We start from the raw sequence: 20,782 nt of genomic DNA, 5'->3' as shown, positions 1-20,782 counted from the left end.
GGATTGCAGGTGTGTGCCACCATGCCCAGCTAATTCTTGTATTTTTAGTTGCAATGGGGTTTCACCATGTTGGCCAGGCTGGTCTGGAACTCCTGACCTCAGGTAATCTGCCCACCTCGGCCTCCCAAATTGCTGGGATTACAGGCGTGAGCCACCGCGCCTGGCCAAGAGTTTTTAAGACTTCCTGTTCAATACGAACTACCTCTTCAGACAGAGTAGGTTTAAATGACAATAAGCTTCTAAATGTAGAAAAACCTTTTTAGTTGATTGACTCTCTTAGAAGCACACTGTTGCTGTTCTTTTTAAAAAGTGTTTAAAGGGGATTTAGAAATTGACTGTGTTTCTATGTGACCAGAACTGTATGCAGTATTTTTTTTTTTTTTAAATAACCCTTTACTCTTCTTGGCTAGAGTTTAATTATATTTTTTTTCATCCAACCACCACAGATTTAGTTGAGCAATCTCTTTTGGCTTGTATTTAAGTCAGTTTATTTGTTCGCAATAATGAAGTCACTGACATATGGAAACAGTTAGTGTGTTACTTAACTAATACATTGGGACAATAAAACCTAGAAAGCATTTTTATCAAGTTAAAATTTCAAACCATGCCATTTTCTCCTTTTCACTTGTATCATAAAATTGCTCCCAGGAATTGTGCTGTAAAAATCAGATTTTTTTTTTTGGTATGATTTTTCTTTTTAACTTAAAAAAATAAACGTTGATGGAGTGAACCCAAAACAGGATAGTGACCTAGCTGGACTTTTAAAAAACAGCTTAAAAGAAGATTGAGTGAGAGAATTGAGAAGAGAAATTGGAGGTGGTAGGTGAGGAGGAGAAAGAGGAGGGAGTACTGAGTGTTAAGGTGGTTTAGTCCATTCCTGCTGCTATAAGGAAATAGCTTAGACTGGGTACTTTTAAACAATAGAAATTTGTTGCTTATAGTTCTGGAGGCTGGGAAGTCCAAGATCAAGGTGGTAGCAGATTCAGTGTCTGATGAGGACTTATTCATTGTACGTGGCAACTTCTATTTTCCTCACAGGGCAAAAGGGGCAAATGGGCTCTCTTAGCCCTCTTCTATAAGGGCACTAATCTCATGAGTACAGAGCCTCATGACTTAATCACCTCTTAAAAGTGTCACTTCTTAATACTCTCACACTGGGCATTAGGTTCCAACATATGAACTTTGGAGGGACACTGATATTAAGACCATTGCATAAAGTGAGAAAGTGGAGGAGCCTGGATTGAATACAGTAGACAGTGGATTTGTGAACACATTATCATGAGCCACACAACGAAGAGCAACTGAGAGTTGTCTTAAATCAGACCTGAAAAAGGCCATGACTGTGTGTATTAGGGTTCTCTAGAGGGACAGAACTAATGGAATATATACATGTAAAGGAGAGTTTATTAAGTATTAACTCACAGGATCACAAGGTCCCACAATAGGCTGTCCGCAGGCTGAGGAGCAAGGAGAACCAGTCTGAGTTCCAAAACTGAAGAACTTGGAGTCCGATGTTCGAGGGCAGGAAGCATCCAGCATGGGAAAAAGATGTACGCTAGGAGGCTAGGCCAGTGTCTCTCTTCACATTTTTCTGCCTGCTTATATTCTAGCTATGCTGGCAGCTGATTAGATTGTGCCCACCCAGGTTAAGGGTAGGTCTGCCTTTCCCAGTCCACTGACTCAAATGTTAAACTCCTTTGGCAACACCCTTACAGACACACCCAGGATCAATACTTTGCATCCTTCAATCCAATCAAGTTGACACTCAGTATTAACCATCACACTGTGAAAACAGAAAGACAGCATCAGATCCAAAAGGGCCAGTAAAAAAGAAGCAAGAGATCATGAAAATGGATCAAATGTAGCTGGCAAAAGAGAAAAAGAAACTTTTTTTTGATAGAAAAGGGGATATTTGCAAATAATAGTTATTCGTTGAGATAGAGCATATGTTGTCTTCTTATAATTTTCAGGCGGCTGACAATAACGCAATGATTTTGGGGCAGCATAGTCATGAAAGAGCAAGATGAGTTATGTTGACAAAAGGAAGGTGGCCTTAACTGTATTGCATCCAGACTGGTCACTCTCCCCCACCTATGTGGCCACATGTGTCTCCACAAATTACTCGTAGGCTGTATAGTATTGAAAGTAATTAAAAAATATAGACCCATTAAATGTTGAGAATCCTTTTACAGTTATTTAGTTAGTCAAGGTTAAGAAAAGAAAGAAAGGAAAAAAGAAGAAGTACAGTTGCTGTGCAAGTGTAAAGTATATAACGATGGTGAAATATTTTTCCTTCCCCAAAAGTGACTGAGGAGTGGCTATGTGGAAATGGAGGCAAACTGGTCAGGTCTCTTTTCTTTGAAAATGACAGAAGCGTACTTTGAACCAGTTTAGGCAAAAGAAAAGAAATGATCAGTTCACATGAGTGGAAAGTCCAAGATTTACATCATTAAGCATGGTTATCTCCAGGTGCTCAGATAATGCTGTCAAATATCTGCTTCTTTTTTTCTATTCTTGGCTCTCTTTGCTTTTTTGCTGGCTTTATTTCTCTGTCAGGTTATCTTTTCAAATGATAGGGAAGAGGGCCCCAAGTATATTCAGACCTAAATTTTTCTTCTAACTCTTAAGTATTCTCTACAATTTCTGCATCCGTATCAGTCTCTTAAAAAACAAAAATGACTCTGATTAGTCTTGCGTGAGATACGTGTTTACTCTGAACCGATCAAGCACTCATTGAAACCTGGGAAATGGGAGGTCTGACTGGCAAGCCTGAATCTTAAGCGGTAGAGTAAGGAAGTTTGATGGTTGGAATTGCATGGAATAGAGAAAACAGGACTCCTGAAAGGAAGGATGTGAGGCTGAAATCAAGCACCGGTGTCCTTAAAGTTATTGGTAGTATAGAAATATGAAAAGCAAAAGTAACAAAATAACATTGATAACTGGGAGATGAGGAAGAAGAGGAACCTCATCAATGTTCGTCAAGTCAAGAGGGATTTGGGAAAAACACAGAATCCGTAAGGACTGAGCCAAAGCTGAAGGAAAGCAAAAGTCTATTTCAATCATTTCTCTAGACAATTCCCAGGAATCTTGGGACAGACCAACAGTTCAGAGTGACAGTAAAGTTATTGACAGTTTTGATCTCTGGCCAAAAGACCTAAGCCTAACTCAGAGAAACAAGTATCTGCCTAATCTTCAAGGAAGACTTCATCTTTGTTACGTGTGGGTAGCACAGGCAGGTCTGTGCTAAAAGAGACAGTTCAAATAAATAATAGTGATGCTGCAGATGTTTTAAGTCTAATAGACACAAATCTAAGTTCTAGAAGGAGTGGAAAGAAATTGCAGTCACAGGTACCATGGCTTTGAGGGGTCAGAGAGTAAGAATGGGGTGAAGGACACTGTGAGTGAATCCTGGCAGGGGTCATTTACTTCTTCCCTCTCTGCTGGTTCTTTATTGCCACAGGGTTTCTCAACTCACTCAACAGTTACACAAACAGATTCCAGGTCCCTTCCCAGAACCACTTACCAAGTCAGTCTACCTGGGGAGGGACATGATAATCTGTATTTTTTTTTTTTTTTTTTTTTTTTGAGACTTGTTCTGTGGCCCAGGCTGGAGTGCAGTAGCATGATTTCGGCTCACTGCAATCTCTGCCTCCTGGTTCAAGGGATTCTCCTGCCTCAGCCTCCCAAGTAGCTGGGATTACAGATGTGCACCACCATGACTGGCTAATTTTTGTATTTTTAGTGGAGACAGAGCTTCACCATGTTGGCCAGGCTGGTCTTGAACTCCTGACCTCAAGTGATCCGCCCTCCTTAGCCTCCCAAAGTGCTGGGATTATAGGTGCGAGTCACCGTGCCCAGCCGAGAATCTATATTTTTAACAAATGCCCAGGTAAGTCTAAGTTCCTCTAAGGCCCACAACCTCAGGGAAGATGAGGACATTTGTTTCCCACTGACTCTTAGGAAAGGTATGGGCTGAATGACCTAAGTCTGACTAGAAAATGGAAAAGTTTCATGAAGGTATAATAAGCTCTGCTATTACAACATATTCCCTGGTCACCTTCCAGTTTTGTCCCCTCTGTCACATGAGAACAAACATTCCATTAAGTACAAAGGCAGGAGGGAAAGTTATGCAACATATTCTCTGAGTGACCCTAGGTCCCAATACGGTTCCAGAATTTCCAGCATCAAGTTTAGCGGAGTGCTTCTGAAGATTACTTCGCATTTTAGCTTTATAAATCGGAGGGCTGGATTCTTACCAGAAGGCTATAATCAGCTATTGGGCCAAAAGTGTGTGGAGCAGAAAATGCAAGAGAAAAAATACTCTTATCTTGGGATTCAAAGCACCAAAGAGAAACCGTTTGGTAAAATCTGGGCCAGTTTGAAGCTATTCCTCCTTCAGGAGATAATGGTGGATCTGGGCTTTCAACACAAAGGAATATTTGATATCCTATTATGATGGTTAATTTTATATGTCAGTTTGTATGGGCCATGTTGCCTAGGCAGTTGGTCAAAATTTATTCTGGGCTGGGCGCGGTGGCTCACGTCCGTAATCCCAGCACTTTGGGAGGCTGAGGCGGGCGGATCATGAGGTCAGGAGATCAAGAACATCCTGATTAACATGGTGAAACCCTGTCTCTACTAAAACTACAAAAAAATTAGCTGGGCATGGTGGCGGGTGCCTGTAGTCCCAGCTACTTGGGAGGCTGAGGCAGGAGAATGGTGTGAACCCAGGAGGCAGAGCTTGCAGTGAGCCGAGATCACACCACTGTACTCCAGCCTATGGGAGAGAGCAAGACTCCATCTCAATTTAAAAAAAAAAAAAAAAAAAATTCTGGATCTTTCCGTGAAGGTGTTTTTTGGATGGGATTAACATTTTAGCTGTTGAACTTTGAGTAAAGCAGATAACCTTCCATAATATGGATGGGCCTCATCCAATCAGTTGAAGGCCTGAACAGAATAGAGATGCCCACCCCTCAGCAAGATGGAACTCTGCCAGCAGATGGCCTCTGGACTCAGACTGCTGCTCTTCCTTGAGTCTCCAGCCTGGAAGCCTACCCTGCAGATTTTGGACTTGCAAAGCTTCTGCAATTACGTGAGCCAATTCCTTAAAATTAAATCTCTCTCTCTCTCTCTCTTTCTCGAGATATATATATATATATATATATATATATATATATATATATATATATATATATATATATATATCTCCTGTTGGTTCTGTTTCTCTGGAAACCCTGAATAATGCACTTATTGATGTACTAATTATTTCCAATTCTGATTGAATGTTAGGCTTTGCAGCATCAAGACTAAACCTCAGGTCCTTAATTCTCTGCCTGTCCCCAGCTCTACTGAAACTCCACTTAATTGAGGACCAGACCCAGTGACCTGTAGTATATGTGCCCTGTCACTCTGGCACCTGTTTGTTGGCAAGAAGGCTTATGGGGTGCCTGTATAAACTGGCCATAAAAATATGGGACAGTAAGTTGTGGAAAGCCACAAGAGACCTCTGAGGAGGAAAGCCTTCTTATCGCCATTATGTTCCCATGCTCTGAGTGAGACTTGCTCTCTTATCCATAAACACTGTGTTCAAGGAGAAAGACACTCCTTTGAAGCATTGGAATGTGGTCAGACGTGCAGGCTCCTAGTTAAGCCTGCTGCCACTAGCTACTTTCCGATAAGTTAAAGATATGCTGTTTGAGTACAAAGGAGATTAATTTAAAACGTCACTCCTATAGATTACGTGTATGATGCACTGCCTCCCTTTCACTGTTTTGCCCTGAACGTCTGCTTCTTAGATCTAAGTGACTGTACTCAGTAAATAGTGTGGAGACCAGAGCTTGGCACCTTTTGCAGCCTCCATTTTGCAATTGCCCCCTGGCCCCTACTCTTTATGCACTCGTAACCTGTCTTTTCTCATTCCTTCGTTGCCACTGGACTTTGGGCACCCTCCAGGTGGTATTGATGCTGGTCCCCAACACCTGTTCTTCTTGATGTACAGAAGGGTCCTGGTGGGCTGTGAAGGAGAAACAGGTGTGTTCCCAGATAGTGAATCCCACAGGGTGGTTGAGTGGGACCTGCACTGCCAGCACCTCTGGTGGTGGCCACCAGCAGGCAACCCTGGCCAGAGTTCTTTCAGGACCCATCTAAGCAAGTGAAGCCTGACCTATGGTTCCTGCAGATGCTAAGCGGGATGAGCAAGTGGGATGTCAAGGACAGGGAGCCAGAGAAGGTACTGGAGAAATGTTGATGTGTCAGCTCAGGGTAAGACAGGTGGAGGTGGGAAGGTGGTGGGGAGGCAGCGTTGGGGCTCTGAGCAGGGGCAGGGCCAGGCAGTCATCCCAGGTCTCTGTATTTGTGGCTGATTTGGCCTGTAGCAGCAGAACAGAGACACTGTGCTTCCCATAGGAAAAAGGAAGAAGAGGGAACTTACCTTCTTTTCTCTTACATTCCACTGGTGAGAGTTGGCCCCTTGGGAGTGAACCTCTACTCACTTCAGAGGAACATCAGTCAGCCCTTTTAGGAGCCACCGGGGAGCAAAATGCTATGCTTTGCTTTGTGGTGGTTTTTCCAAATCTGGAAATGGTAGAAGGAGCCAGGACTTCAAGGTGGGAAGAGACAGCCAAGCAGGATAGTCCAGCTATTCTGGGTGGGGTAGGCAGCTTCTGAAATCTGAAATGGTTCACAATGATCCCCACCTCCTGGAGTTTTATTGTTGTTGTTGTTGTTGAGATGGAGTCTCACTCTGTCGCCCAGGCTGGAGTGCAGTGGCACGATCTCAGCTCACTGCAACCTCCACCTCCCAGGTTCAATGAATTCTCCTGCCTCAGCCTCCTGAGTAGCTGGGATTGCAGGCATGTGGCACTGTGACAGGCTAATTTTCACATTTTTAGTAGAGATGGGGTTTCACCATGTTAGCCAGGCTGGTCTGGAACTCCTGACTTCAAGTGATCTACCTGCCTCGGCCTCCCAAAGTGCTGGGATTACAGGCATGAGCCACCAAGTTCAGCCCTCACCTCCAGTTCTTCGTGCCCTGCGTGATATTGGGGGGACCTGCCCCAGATAATTTAACATAGGTTCTTTTCTATTTCCCTAAGTGTCGGCCAGTCTGAGAAATAAAGGGAAAGAGTACAAAAGAGAGAAATTTTAAAGCTGGGTGTCCAGAGGAGACATCACATGTTGGCAGGTTCTGTGATGCCCCACAAGCCACAAAACTAGCAAGTTTTTATTAATGATTTTCAAAGAGGAGGGAGTGTATGAATAGGGTGTGGGTCACAGAGATCACATGCTTCACAAGGTAATAAAATATTACAAGGCAAATGGAAGCAGGGCGAGATCACAGGACTGGGGCAAAATTAAAATTGCGAATGAAGTTTTGGGCACACATTGTCATTGATAGCATCTTATCAGGAGACAGGGTTTGAGAGCAGTCAACCGGTCTGACTAAAGTTTACTAGGAGGGAATTTCCCCATCCTAATAGGCCTGGGAGTGCTATGGAAGACTGGGGCTTATTTCATCCCTTACCTACAACCGTAAAAGACAGACATTCCCAGAGCGGCCATTTAGGAGACCTACCCCTGGGAATGCATTCTCTTTCTCAGGGCTGTTTCTTGCTGAGAAGAATTCAGCAATATTTCTCCTATTTGCTTTTGAAAGAAGAGAAATATGACTCTGTTCTGCCCAGCTCTGAGGCAGCCAGACCTAATGGTTATCTCCCTTCTTCCCTGAACATCGCAGTTATCCTGTTCTTTTTTCAAGGTGCCCAGATTTCATATTGTTTAAACAATTTGTGCAGTTAACACAATCATCACAGGGTCCTGAGGTGACACACATCCTCGGCTTATGACGATGATGGGATTAGGAGATTAAAGACAGCCATAGGAAATCACGAGTATTGATTAGGGAAGTGATAAATGTTCATGAAATCTTCACAATTTTGTTCAGAGATTGCAGTAAAGACAGGCATAAGAAATTATAAAAGTATTAATTTGGGGAACTAATAAATGTTCATGAAATCTTCACAATTTTGTTCAGAGATTGCAGTAAAGACAGGCATAAGAAATTATAAAAGTATTAATTTGGGGAACTAATAAATGTTCATGAAATCTTCACAATTTATGTTCTTTTGCCATGACTTCAGCTGGTCCCTCTGTTTGGGGTCCCTGACTTCCTGCAACAGTGTGATCCCTTCTTGAGTGTGGGCTGGTCCTAGTGGTATACTACTAATGAAGAGAATACTGCAAAAGTGAAGGACTGTCTCTTCTGAGATTAGGTTATAAAAGACTGTGACTTCATCTCACTGGCACACATACTCCTTTGGCTTCTCTGATGAAGCCACCTGCCACATCATGGGATGCTCTACAGGGAAGCCCATGTGACAGGGAGCTAAGAGAGGCCTCTGGCTAACAGCTCTGAGGAACTGAATACTGTTAACAGTGACATGTGTAACCTTTCACTCTTCCTCAGTTTAGCCTTAGTATGACTGTAGTTCCAACTGACACATTAAATGCAGCCTGATGAGTGACCCAAAGCTGGAGAAAACAGCCCAGATTGCTGATCCACAGATACTCTGAGACAAAAAGCTACTATCTGTGCAGTACTAATACAAGTACTAATATTATCTGTGCTTGTACTATTACAAGCAACTTATCAACTGCAGGCACAGGATAATTGGGGATCCCAGTGGAGTTGGAAGGCTGTGGTGGCAGGAGTGGCTGCAAGGCAAGGGGTGAGCACCTGAGAGCCTAGTGCTGGCCCTGAGAGACTCTGACAAGGTGCATAAGACCTGTGTGCTGTATCAGCCAAGTCCCACATTCTCAGAGGCATCACAGCATGGTAGAAAGATAATGTACTCGGCCTACTAGGCCGGGCGCGGTGGCTCAAGCCTGTAATCCCAGCACTTTGGGAGGCCGAGACGGGCGGATCACGAGGTCAGGAGATCGAGACCATCCTGGCTATCACGGTGAAACCCTGTCTCTACTAAAAAAAAAAAATACAAAAAAACTAGCCGGGCGAGGTGGCAGGCGCCTGTCGTCCCAGCTACTCGGGAGGCTGAGGCAGGAGAATGGTGTGAACCTGGGAGGCGGAACTTGCAGTGAGCTGAGATCCGGCCACTGCACTCCAGCCTGGGTGACAGAGCCAGACTCCGTCCCAAAAAAAAAAAAAAAAAAGAAAGAAAGATAATGTACTCTGTGGTCAGAAAGAAATGAGTTCAGCTTTGTCTGAGGTGACTGGGTTCAAGTTGCTTAAGCTATTTGAATCGTTTCAATCTCAGTTTTCTTCTCTGTGAAGTGGGAATAATACCTCCTATTTAGAGGATTGACTGAGCTACACATGTAGCAATGCTCCTGACATACAGGGGCTCATAACATGTAGTCTTTATTTTGATGATTGTAGACTGTCATCTTTGGTAAGCTTGAACAATTTATCTTGCTGACTCTTTCCAATAGACATTTACTTGACTTGATGCTTCTGAGACAACATCTTTGTTTATTCTCCTATCTTTCTGGCTACCCCTTTTTCTTTTGGTAACTTTTATTTTCCTAACTACATTTTTATTGTTTGTTTTCTTCAAGAATCCATAATGGGGCTCATTTTCTTCCTCTTCATATTCTTTCTGAGCAATAGTATCTCTAGTGGAATCATTTTTTTTCCCTCTTCCACGTCCCTGTTGGTCATAAAATGGGAACACATACCACCAACACTTTCACCCATTTAGAAGTGCCCATTTGGGAGGAGTAATATTTCATCCTTCTCCACATCTCTATATCCAGGAGTGGGAGTGACTTAACTTTTTGGTGAGACTGGAAAAAAGTGTTCACTATATAACTCTAGCCTATGGTTTGCTAGAGTTCTTTCTGTCTCTCCCAGCTGGGCATTGTCCAGCTATTTTGTCTGAATTGAGCAGATAAGTTCAAAGTGGTTTAAAATGAAATAACTATAGAGTCTGAATAAATATCGTTGACCCAAGTGCTTTAAGAATTCAAAGTGTAAGACTGGTATTTACTATTTCATTTCAGATAAGGAAGATTAAATACAGTTTTATTTTTAATCTCCCAAGGTGATAACCTATAATATTAACACTATGTTAACCTTAAGTCTTATTCAAATGTTTGTTGTAGGAAATTGTGTCGGCTCACTAAAGTTATACATTTTATTTGTCATAGGAAATTAAATTTACTCACCAACCTTTTGATAATTAACCCATGACTATGACTTCATTGATCTTACTAAAATTGACCTTATCTACATTTAAACTCTGTAAATTCTCTTTAGATAGGAAACGATCTCAAACTCTTAGCTTAGATTTTTCTTCTTGCTGATTGTATAGTTAAAATTAAATGCCAAATCTCATATTTTTACACTTCCAAATGAGGTCCCAGTCTACTCTTTCCAACAATAAGGGATATATTTTGATTCTTATTTGACTTTTTTCTTATTTCTTGATTGATTCTGAATCTAGAGAGGAAGGATATAACAAACTGGTCCTTTTGAACCCTAATACAAGCCGGGTATTCACTGGGGATTTGCTTTCATTGTAAATGCCAATTGTAGTCAGCGTTGTGAGAAGGGAATAGATAATACCACTTAATTCTAGCACAGGCAGCTAACAACATTTCAGAAAAGACCCTGCTTTTCTTAAAGCGCTGAATTGGCTTTAGCCTTATCAGTCTGTGTAACCTTATTAATGCTTGTAATTTTGGTCCTATTAAACCCTTGATTACTTACTATATTGAGATTGTGAACTTGAGGATCATATTTTCTCATATACCACTTTGCTGTTATACTTGCACTTCTCTCTATTTATAATACCCAGTTCTTAAATGCCACATAGCCCATGGCTCAGTATTTTCTGCTCAAATGCTGGCTCCTCGAGGCTTTGTCTCCTGACCCTTCCTCTCCCCTGCATTTCAAAGCTTGATTTAGTGCTTCATCTGAGCTTGTTTCTCGTGAGATATATATCTATGGAGCTCATGGCAGTATTGTGATTAAAACGTACACAAATTCTTTCTGTTTTTGCTAAATAGATTATGATTTCCTTGGGTGCAGAGATCATGGTCTTCATTTAAGTAACATTAGTGCTTAGTATGCGGTCAATGAATGTTTACTAAAAATAAATAAAATGAATAAACAAACTCTGTTAAGTATAGACCAATTGTTCTAGCTATGGATTAGTACCAACTTATAATTTTATCCTAACATAATTATTAACAGTATCCGCTTTCACTCTCAAAGGTGTTCCAGTTTGGAGGATAAATTCTAGGTCACCTTATTCATAAGGATTCTTGGGGGAGATATAGAGCTGAATTGCTTTTTTTTTTTTTTTTTTTTTGCATCTAAGAGGATAATGTTCTCAGATTTTCTGGGAAGCAGAGACAATTATTCTTATAAATTATAATAACAAAAATATCTTAATGATAATTTTTTTGCCTACAAAATGAAACTAGCTAACTGTTTTACAGATTTCTGTGAGAATATGTGTACTAGTTCACTATGGCTGCCACAACAAAATACCACAGTCTGTGTTGCTTAAACAACAGGCTTTATTTTCTCACAGTTCTGTAGGCTGGAAGTCCAAGATCAAGTTGTCTGCAGGTTTGGTTTTTCAAGGCCTCTCTGGAGGCTCACAGATGGCTGCCTTCTTGCTGCATCCTCACATGGCCTTTTCTCTGTGTGTACATCCTTGTTGTCTCTTCCTTGTTTTGTAAAGACACTAGTTATACTTAATTAAAGTCCTGCTCTTATAACCTCATTTAACCTTCATTACCGCCTTTAAAGTCCCTTATCTCCAAATATAGTCACATTGGGGGTTGAGAAGTCAATATACAATTTTGGGGAACACAATTCAGTCCATAATATGTGTATATAAATATATGGTGTGTGAATTTTTATATCCACACCTACCAACCCATATACAAAAAATCATTTTGAAAATAACACGATGAGGACCTTTCTGTTTTGGACAGAATAATATAAATGGGTGGTAGAAAACTTTTTTTTTGAGACAGAGTCTCACTCTGTCACTCAGGCTGGAGTGCACTGGCATGATCTCAGCTCATTGCAACCTCCACCTCCTGGATTCAAGTGATTCTCCTGCCTCAGCCTCCTGAGTACCTGGGATTACAGGCATGTGCCACCACGCCTCGTTAATTTTTGTATTTTTCATAGAGACGGGGTTTCACCATGTTGGCCATGTTGGTCTCGAACTCCTGACTTCAAGTGATCTGCCTTCCTTGGCCTCCCAAAGTGCTAGGATTGCAGGCATGAATTGCTGTGCCCAACCCTTTTTATTCAGTCTCATATTATCAGATTATTTTGTCTGAGCTTTAAAAACAAATTTATTACTCTATAACAGATAATAATAATTTACTCATTTAAAATACTGCATACAATTTCTAGACTGGGCACAGTGCCTCACACCTGTAATCCCAGCACTTTGAGAGGCTGATGTGGGTGGATCACTTGAGGCCAGGAGTTCAAGACCAGTCTGGCCAATGTGGCAAAACCTCGTCTCTACTAAAAATACAAAAAAATTAGCTGGGTGTGGTGGTGGACCCCTGTAATCCCAGTTACTTGGGAGGCTGAGGCAGGAGAATCTCTTGAACTGGGGAGGCGGAGGTTGCAGTGAATCGAAATTGGCCACTGCACTCCAGCCTGGGTGACAGAATGAGACTTCATTTCAAAACAACAACAACAACAACAACAATGACGACGGTAAAAAAAAACAAAAGCAAACAACAAAAACCCCAAAAAACCATACAACCTCTAGACCGTGGCAAGAGCAGTCCTTGTCAGGCTACCATGCTTCAGAGGCCTGCTAGACCCCTTTTTTCTGTGGGGTGAGGAGTCCATACAACCAAAAGGACATGTAGGTGACTAGATCTCTGGGATTTCTGCTCAAGCATTCTCAAGATGTATCTGGGAACTCTTTGGGCCTCCTTTGAGTCTCCAACCTCCTGAGTGTGGTCTGTACCACTGGTAGGGCAGCACAGGCAATTGTTGCTTAAGAAGAAGAGTTCTGCTTCCTTCCTAACTACCATACTCTGGTGTGGAACTGGAAGGGATCCTAGCTAATTATGAGGCTATATAATTGATACAATAATAAACAGAACCAATTTTATTTGATGGTTTATTGACTTGATTTTATACCTTTCAAATGTTTAAATCTATGCTGTATGAGTCTTCATTTGTATTCTTGCTCCAGGCTCCACAAATGTTAGGAGTTAACTTTTTATTTTTTTGAGATGGAGTCTCACTCTGTAGCCCAGGCTGGAGGACAGTGGCACCATCTCAGCTTATTGCAGCCTCCACCTCCCGGGTTCAAGCAATTCTTCTGCCTCAGCCCCTTGAGTAGCTGGGATTACAGGTGTGCCCCACCACGCCTGGTTAATTTTTGTATTTTTAGTACAGATGAGGTTTTGCCATGTTGGCCAGGCTGGATTTGAACCCCTGACCTCAAGTAATCTGTCCACCTTGGCCTCCCAAAGTGCTGGGGTTGTAGGCGTGAGCCACCCTGCAAAGCCTGGGGTGAAACTTTTAAATGAGCATTTATTATTTGTCATTCACAATGCCAAGTGTCATTTATCATTTGATCTACACAACAGATAATTGGTAGGTCCTATTGCTGATCTCAGTTTACAGAAATGAAACTGTGACCAAAGTCAACCCTGCTCAAAGAAGCAGAGTTGGGCCTAGAATGGAGCTCTGACCTCAGAGAATGAACTTAGCCCCTCTACCCTACTCTAGGGCCATTCAAAGAATGATGGTAATTCTCATTCATTTTGAAGGACGTAAAACATGAACTCATTGACCACAAATAGTGAGTTTGTCTGAAGATAATAATTGTCTGGGAATCTGCAACAAATTGTTCAGATTCCAAAATCTGTATTTTCAGACATAAGACTTAGAAAAACTGCATGCATTATTCTGTAACTAGTTCTGCCTTAAGTGGTGTAACTGCACAATGGAAAGAGTGGGTAATCTTGTTCAAATGAAAGTTTCTTCAAATAATGGAGCAAATGACTTGCAGGAATCTACATGAAACTGAAAAGAAGTAGCTTCCTATCACTTATCAAGGAGTGTTGAAAGGTATGGGGGCAGTTAGTTTTCCTGCTCATCTTGAAATGAAATGATAGTGGTCGAGAATTCCACCAACACAAACATATTTTTGCTTCTCTTTTTTTTGAATGTGCGCTACTGGCAGGCAGGATTCACACTGTGTCTTTAATTATGGAACATTAGAACACGTCTTTACCTACACATATACTAGAACGGTCGTCCAATTTAGAACAGAGTGTTCTTCCTTTGCTCCTTATTGGGCCCTAGTAGAAACTTCAAAGTCTGTAAGCAAGGTCAGTTTAGTGCCTTGCTTTTTTGCCCATCATGTTTATGTTTGTTCCCAATAAGACTGGTTTGTAATTTGGAGAATGACATCTTTTTTTGGTTCTTCACATGACCATGAATGCCCCAAGCTCCTGATGATTTGTAAACCACAAGATACAGCAGCTGAAATGGATTAGTTTAATAATAAACATAAACACAGGGAACAGTCTGGTCCATTATGCAAATTTCTCACATGAAATAGTGGTCTTAATAATGGCAAGGTTTCAGTCCCAGCTGCTTTCCTAATTCACTTACCTCAAGAACTTCTTTGTATGTGATTTAAACATTCCAACTTACTTCCAGGATACTTCAGTCCCTTTAAAATTATTCTGCTTGCCCTTTACTTTAGCTTTCACAGTGTTGCTGAGTAGCTACCCACGCAAAGCAGGGGGACATCTTGAATCAGAGGTGGAATCTGCAATGGAAGGATCTGTGTTATCTCAATCCTCCAAGTGAGGAAAGGGGAAGTATTTAGGGTAGACTGAAGGGCTAAGGGGACTGTGAAAGGACCTGTTGGAGGTAAAGTTAGGGTGGAGAAGCCAGCCAAATTCCAGACACTGCCTATTAGGCACACCCCCAATCCCTCCTTGAGGCATCTACATCTCATACGCATCTAAAATTCAACATGAGCAAAACTGAACTCTTCATTTTGTCTTACTCAAAACAGTCTCTCCCCCCATCTCAGTTTATGGTAACTTCTTCCTTCTAGTTAATCAGCCCAAACATCAGGAAATCGTCTTTGGCTGCTTTTTTTTTTTCTTACATATATTTATAAAACCCTATTAGCTCTCCCTTTCAAATATACCTAGAATTCAACAACTTCTTGTCCTTCCCCAGCTTGGTCTTAACCACAAGCACCTGCGAACCTAGATGATTGAGGTAGAGTTTCCATCACCTCTGTTTCCATCATTTCTGCTTCCATCATCTCATTCATGTCATTTATGGTAAAATCCAAGTCTCCTCTCCTTCACCTCTGACTTCGTCTCCTACTTCTCCCTCCTTTAACCTTGCTGATCCTCTTGTGATTTTTCAAATACTCCAGGTGTGTTCCTGTTTCAGAGCCTTTGCGCCTGCTGAAGTGCTCTCTCAACTCCATGTCTTTGCTCAGATAGCATTTTATTTTAAAGGAGATGATTTTATTCAGATTGTTGCAATAGGGAGAAGGTTCATGAATAAGGAACATCTCAAAAAAGAGAAAGGGGCCTATGGCTTTACAGAGGTAGAGGAATATGTGAGTCATGACAAAGGGTAGAGGTGAGTCCTATCTATAAGAACAGGGTGGTCCTTTGCAGTTAGTCATATCCCAGAACATAAAGGGTGGGGAATTTCTCAACCACTACTGCTTTCCAGGAGGACAGGCCTCTAATAAAATTCAACATCCTTATTCCCTTCAGTTATCAGCTGTCATTAAACAACTCAGAGGAGGTTATAAACCTCCTGAGTAGGTGACACAGGTCTAAAAAACAATCTTATTGGCACTGTGCTTGTACAACCATTTGAACCCTCTGTTGGAAGGTGGTGGCAAAGAGTAGTTGTTTGTAGGTCTGGGAGGTCACCTTAAAAGACCTCTTCTCATTTGCAGCCATACCCGGGGGTAGATGACGGTGCACTGGCTGTCATACACTGGCACTTTGCTGCAGACTAGCAGATCTCGTGACTACACCTAACACAGCTTCCTACAGCTGCACATCTCTCAAAGTGGCAGAAATGGACATGCTCATTACAGACGTAAAGACAGAGGCTTGGCGGGAGTAAACAGGGATCTCAAAGTGAGGCCCGGCCCTATAGAGATATGTCAGTTTCATCTTCTCCAGCATCATTAGCTCTAGGTAGTGCAAATGTTTCCACTTAAGTTAAGGAAAATTTATTCCACAATGATAATTAATTGTATGATAATGAGATTACAGAGATTATAGCAGGTATGCCCAATGAGACCTTTATACTGGCTTATCACAAAGGATACACATGAAAAGATGCATAGAGTGATGTGTGGGAGAAGGGGCATGGAGCTTCCACCCTCCAGGAGCCTCCACATGTTCAGCTATATAGAAGCTCCTTCAGTGGCGTTTTCTAAGTGAGGGACTCTCTGACTGCCTTGGTTTTAGCTGGGCACAACACTCCTCATTCCCTCCACTGTTATTTTTCTTCATTGTAATTATCTTCTGAGTAATTCTAGTTATTTCTTTCATTTATTTGTTACCCCCACTAGAATGTAAATTTCATGACAGTAGGGATTTTCACCTATTTTATTCACTGATACAGCCCCAGCAACTAGAACAATATCTGGCCTATAGTAGGTGCTTAACAAATGAATAACTGAAGATGTGAATGAACTGTACTGAAACATAACTATGGCCTCTTAAGCATGGAGAACAATAGCCATGCACAGATGGGTGCCTGGGTATCAGAATATGTCTACAGTTAAACACGAATATGAACAAATGAAAATCATTTTGTATAATTTGGTGACTTTTTTTCTGTGTTTATCATGCTTCTCTTTCTGTAACAGGGATACCAAAGATTGACCAGATGATATTTTAGAGGTAAAGTTGAGATTTGTAGGTAAAACTTAATTTCATCTATAATTTCTGAGTCAAACCTTAGACCATTAAGATAGATTCAAATAGATGCAGTGGGAAGCCTTAGAAGTTTTTTTCAGGGTATATGTGAACAAGTCTGTATGTGAAAGCATTGTGGGTGGTGGTGCTGGTTTTGATGGATTGGGGTGAAAATGCTTATTTGTAAACTTCTGTGATCATCTCTGATTGGAAAAGTAGCACCATCCTCAGCTGCTCCATCCTCCTGGTGGGTCTCGTAATGGCCCCAAGGAATCATAGATGTTAGAAGATGGTGGAAGAATAGAAAGGCTGTGAAGGACCCAAAGAGGTTCCACTCAACTTACCCATTAATAAAATGGCCATCATTTCTTCTTTTTCCCTTTTTGATTTAAAATACTATAGCTGCCATTTTTCAAAATTTTTTCCTTTTAGTTTCTTTACAGCTTATTACTTGCCTGGATTTTCCATAAATATTTTACATGCTAAGGGACATAGTGTTTAAGTCCTGTGATTCTCCTGTGCCTAAATCAAGTTTCTAAATTATGTCATATGTTGGGAACTGCAGCCAGGAGTTAAAAACTTGGCAGTTTAAAAACCTGGATTCAGTACAGGCTTCAACTATCCCTTGGAATCATTCAATATGACCTCTTGATGGGTGGGGGGCTCTCTTTTTCTCTCCCTGTTTTTGTAGTTCCTAGGGATTTCAAAGTTGGAGGACAGAGAAATACAGAACTGAAGATGTACTTTATTCGGAATATGTGTGATTTTACTTCTGCACAGTTCAGATGTGTGCTACTTTTTAATGTGTGTGACCTATGAGAAGCTATAAATATGTCAAGGAAAAAAGTACATACATATAAATGTGTGCATGCTGTTTCTTTTAAGCTTTTGGCTTTAGAATACAAAATATATTATTGTCTTTTGTCTTCATGTGGCAGAATATAGTTCCTTTTGTTACTCGACAGTAGGTTCCCAATGGAATAAGGTTAATGACAAAGAATCCAAGAAGACGTTTTTTTTTTTTTTTAAAAAAAACTTCTTTTATTTGATATTTTTATTATAATGGAATTAGGAAAATCTCTTAATAAAAATATTTGTTGGTGGAAAAATCATAGTAAAGGTAAACCTCCAAATATCTATTTGTAGACCATCAAAGCATAAGCACATCCATATGGTAGGATAACCAGTGTCTCCCTTCATGTCTACTCTCTTTTTTTGTCTTTTTGACAGTCTTGCTCTGTCACCCAGGCTGGAGTGCAGTGGTGCGATCTCGGCTCACTGCAACCTCTGTCTCTCAGGTTCAAGCGATTCTCCTGCCTCAGCCTGGGTAGCTGGGACTACAAGGCATCCACCACCACGCATGGCTACTTTTTGTATTTTTTAGTAGAGATGAGGTTTCACCATGCTGCCCAGGCTTGTCTCAAACTCCTGACCTCAGCTGATCCATCTGCCTCGGCCTCCCAAAGTGCTGAGATTACAGGCGTGAGCCACTGTGCCCAGACACGTATACTCTTTTTAAAATTTTCTTGTTTTACCCTCCCCAAAACAGAGACATTGAACAGTAGTTAGAATGGCCATCTCCCAACGTGTAAAAAAACTGCACTCTCCAATGGGTGAACAAAGTAAAGAGCAGTAACTTAGAATTCGGCTGAGGAAGCCACTGTGGAGCCTTAAGGGGTGAGGTCTCCCAATATCACAGTGATGTGTCTTCAACTTATATCACCCTTTAGTGGAAAAACATAATGTAATTTTTGTGAAATGAGATTCATCTCTTGGCATGACTAGTAACAGCATTCACTGCATTTCACATTCTTCTTTTATGAACTGTGAAGACATTGAATGGTATCTAGAAGAAAAATGGAATGATGATATACCGGGAGAAAAACACCTATATTTTGTTTTACAAAGCTAACAGTAGTTTTAAATCTGCAACTTCATTATACAACAACTATGCCACAACCTTTTCAAATGGCAAGAATACAAAAATATTTCAGAATAAGTACATACTGAATAAAAGCACTGAAAAATATCTTGCTGGGGGAGGTAAGCTTGGAAAAGTTACTACCAAAGTTAAATATTTTTCTTTTATATAAACTATACTCAAAAATAGCTTTATGAGACTGATTTCTGGAAAGGGCTTAATAGCTAAGAAACAAATACCTTAACTAACAAGGGTGGATAGAAAGAAACAAAGAAGCTTCCTACCCCCAACATTTGGACTTACTAAGATTTCTTCAGTATTATAGTACTAATATATCCCTTAATGGCAGAATGCGGTAATCATGGAATTAATTATTGCTGAAGTAGTTTTCAAATGAAAAAAAAAAAAAATGAAACCTGATACAATCTGACCAAACATGTGGCAATTTTCAATTTCAAGGTTATTTTACAAAATGCCTACATTTACACAATAGGCTCCTGGCAGCATTTTCAGACAAAAGTTCTTTTAATTTATCCTGACATGCTCTAAGTGAATAAATTACACTATTTAAAGAATTAAAAGGAAAATGAGTTTTCCTTTATCTTGCGTCAGAGAAAAAAAAAGAAGGTGCAAAGAGATTGAGAGGAAGCGCATACACACACACATAATTCAGAGAAACAGATGGGGGTTAGGGAGGGTCAATGATCACAGAACCTCACACAGTGTGCTCTCCAAGGGTAAAAGTCAACTGTTTATAGCCATTTCACAAGTATTTTAAACAACAATGTTTTATAGTCAAACCCTTCAATGCTTGCATTCTTTTTTGAAATCAGCCCAGCTATTAGTCAGTGGAAGAAGTAACAATACCAAGTTCTGACAGTTGCAGTACTAGATACTGTACCACAAGTCATTAGAAAAAGAAAAATGAAAGAATACATTTCTCTTCATACAAAACAATTATTTTAGAATAAAAACATTGAAAAAAGTTATGTCATGAAATAAAATTTACTTGCAAAGGAATATCATGTAACAAATGACTTTAAGTTGACTATCAAAAAATTGGGGAGATTTTTATTTCCTAGTGAATCAGCAAGGCATTTTTTGGTTGTTGTTTAAAAAAGTATCATTTTCTTACAGAAACGGTTTTAAGTGAACTTGTAAAACATAAAAGCTCCCATTTCAAAATATGAACAAAATCCCAGATCACATAGGTGTTTACAGTGATTACATTTATCTAAACAATGCACATACATGTTCAGTTGTAAGATGTTAACTAAATTTCTGTGACAAATATGGTTGTTGTTGTCGTTTTTATAATACCGAAAACATGATAAAGTTAGTGTGGAATTCTAAAGATTATCTGGTAGTTACTAAGATTTTCTTATGTCTTTGCAGGTAAGCAGGCAGTATCTTTCCTATTCTCAAAACTGGAATTTTTGTTTGCTACCAGATCAGCTGGCTTGCAAACAAGAAGCCAACCATTTTAAGAATGCTTTTTGTGTGAACAATTTGCAGACCCCAGGGATGGAGAAACCCTAAAAATGCTCAATGGTAAGCATTTACAACCTTCACAGCTGTGGCTGAAGACTGTTCTTCTGAAATGAGATATCAAAGCAGTCTAGTTCAAAATAAAAGGTTTTAACAAAAAAATTGGCATATGGACAATGTCTCCACCAATTCTTGTGTGTCAACCATTTAGTTAATTTTTCTACTTGAATAAATGCAATAGAAAACCAGACACCATGTTTCACTACCTCAGTTAATATTCACAATTACAGCGGCTACACACCTTGGGATACAGCATCACCCACGCTCCCCAGAGTCAGTTTATATTGAAATAAAGTTTTTTACACCAAGTAAATGGTTGTCCACAGCCACTAGCTAGTGTGCATATGAACTACAATTTCTAGATGTGGGGAGAAA

The 20,782-nt window shown here is 40.5% G+C and overlaps 1 long non-coding RNA gene across 1 annotated transcript in view; it reads left to right on the top strand.

Moving 5' to 3' along the window:
• Positions 1-16,927, top strand: part of LOC105486033 (uncharacterized) — a 42,168-nt gene extending 25,241 nt beyond the window's left edge. The window contains exon 3 of the long non-coding RNA XR_011614894.1: positions 16,890-16,927. This is a non-coding gene — a long non-coding RNA (uncharacterized lncRNA). The remainder of the gene's footprint in view (positions 1-16,889) is intronic.
• Positions 16,928-20,782: the final 3,855 nt, after the last annotated feature.

This window comes from Macaca nemestrina, chromosome 16 (genome assembly GCF_043159975.1).
Source record: "Macaca nemestrina isolate mMacNem1 chromosome 16, mMacNem.hap1, whole genome shotgun sequence".
NCBI classification, from domain to species: domain Eukaryota; kingdom Metazoa; phylum Chordata; class Mammalia; order Primates; family Cercopithecidae; genus Macaca; species Macaca nemestrina.
The sequence above is the reverse complement of the archived record's forward strand: the minus strand, read 5'-3'. Positions and strand labels throughout refer to the sequence as shown.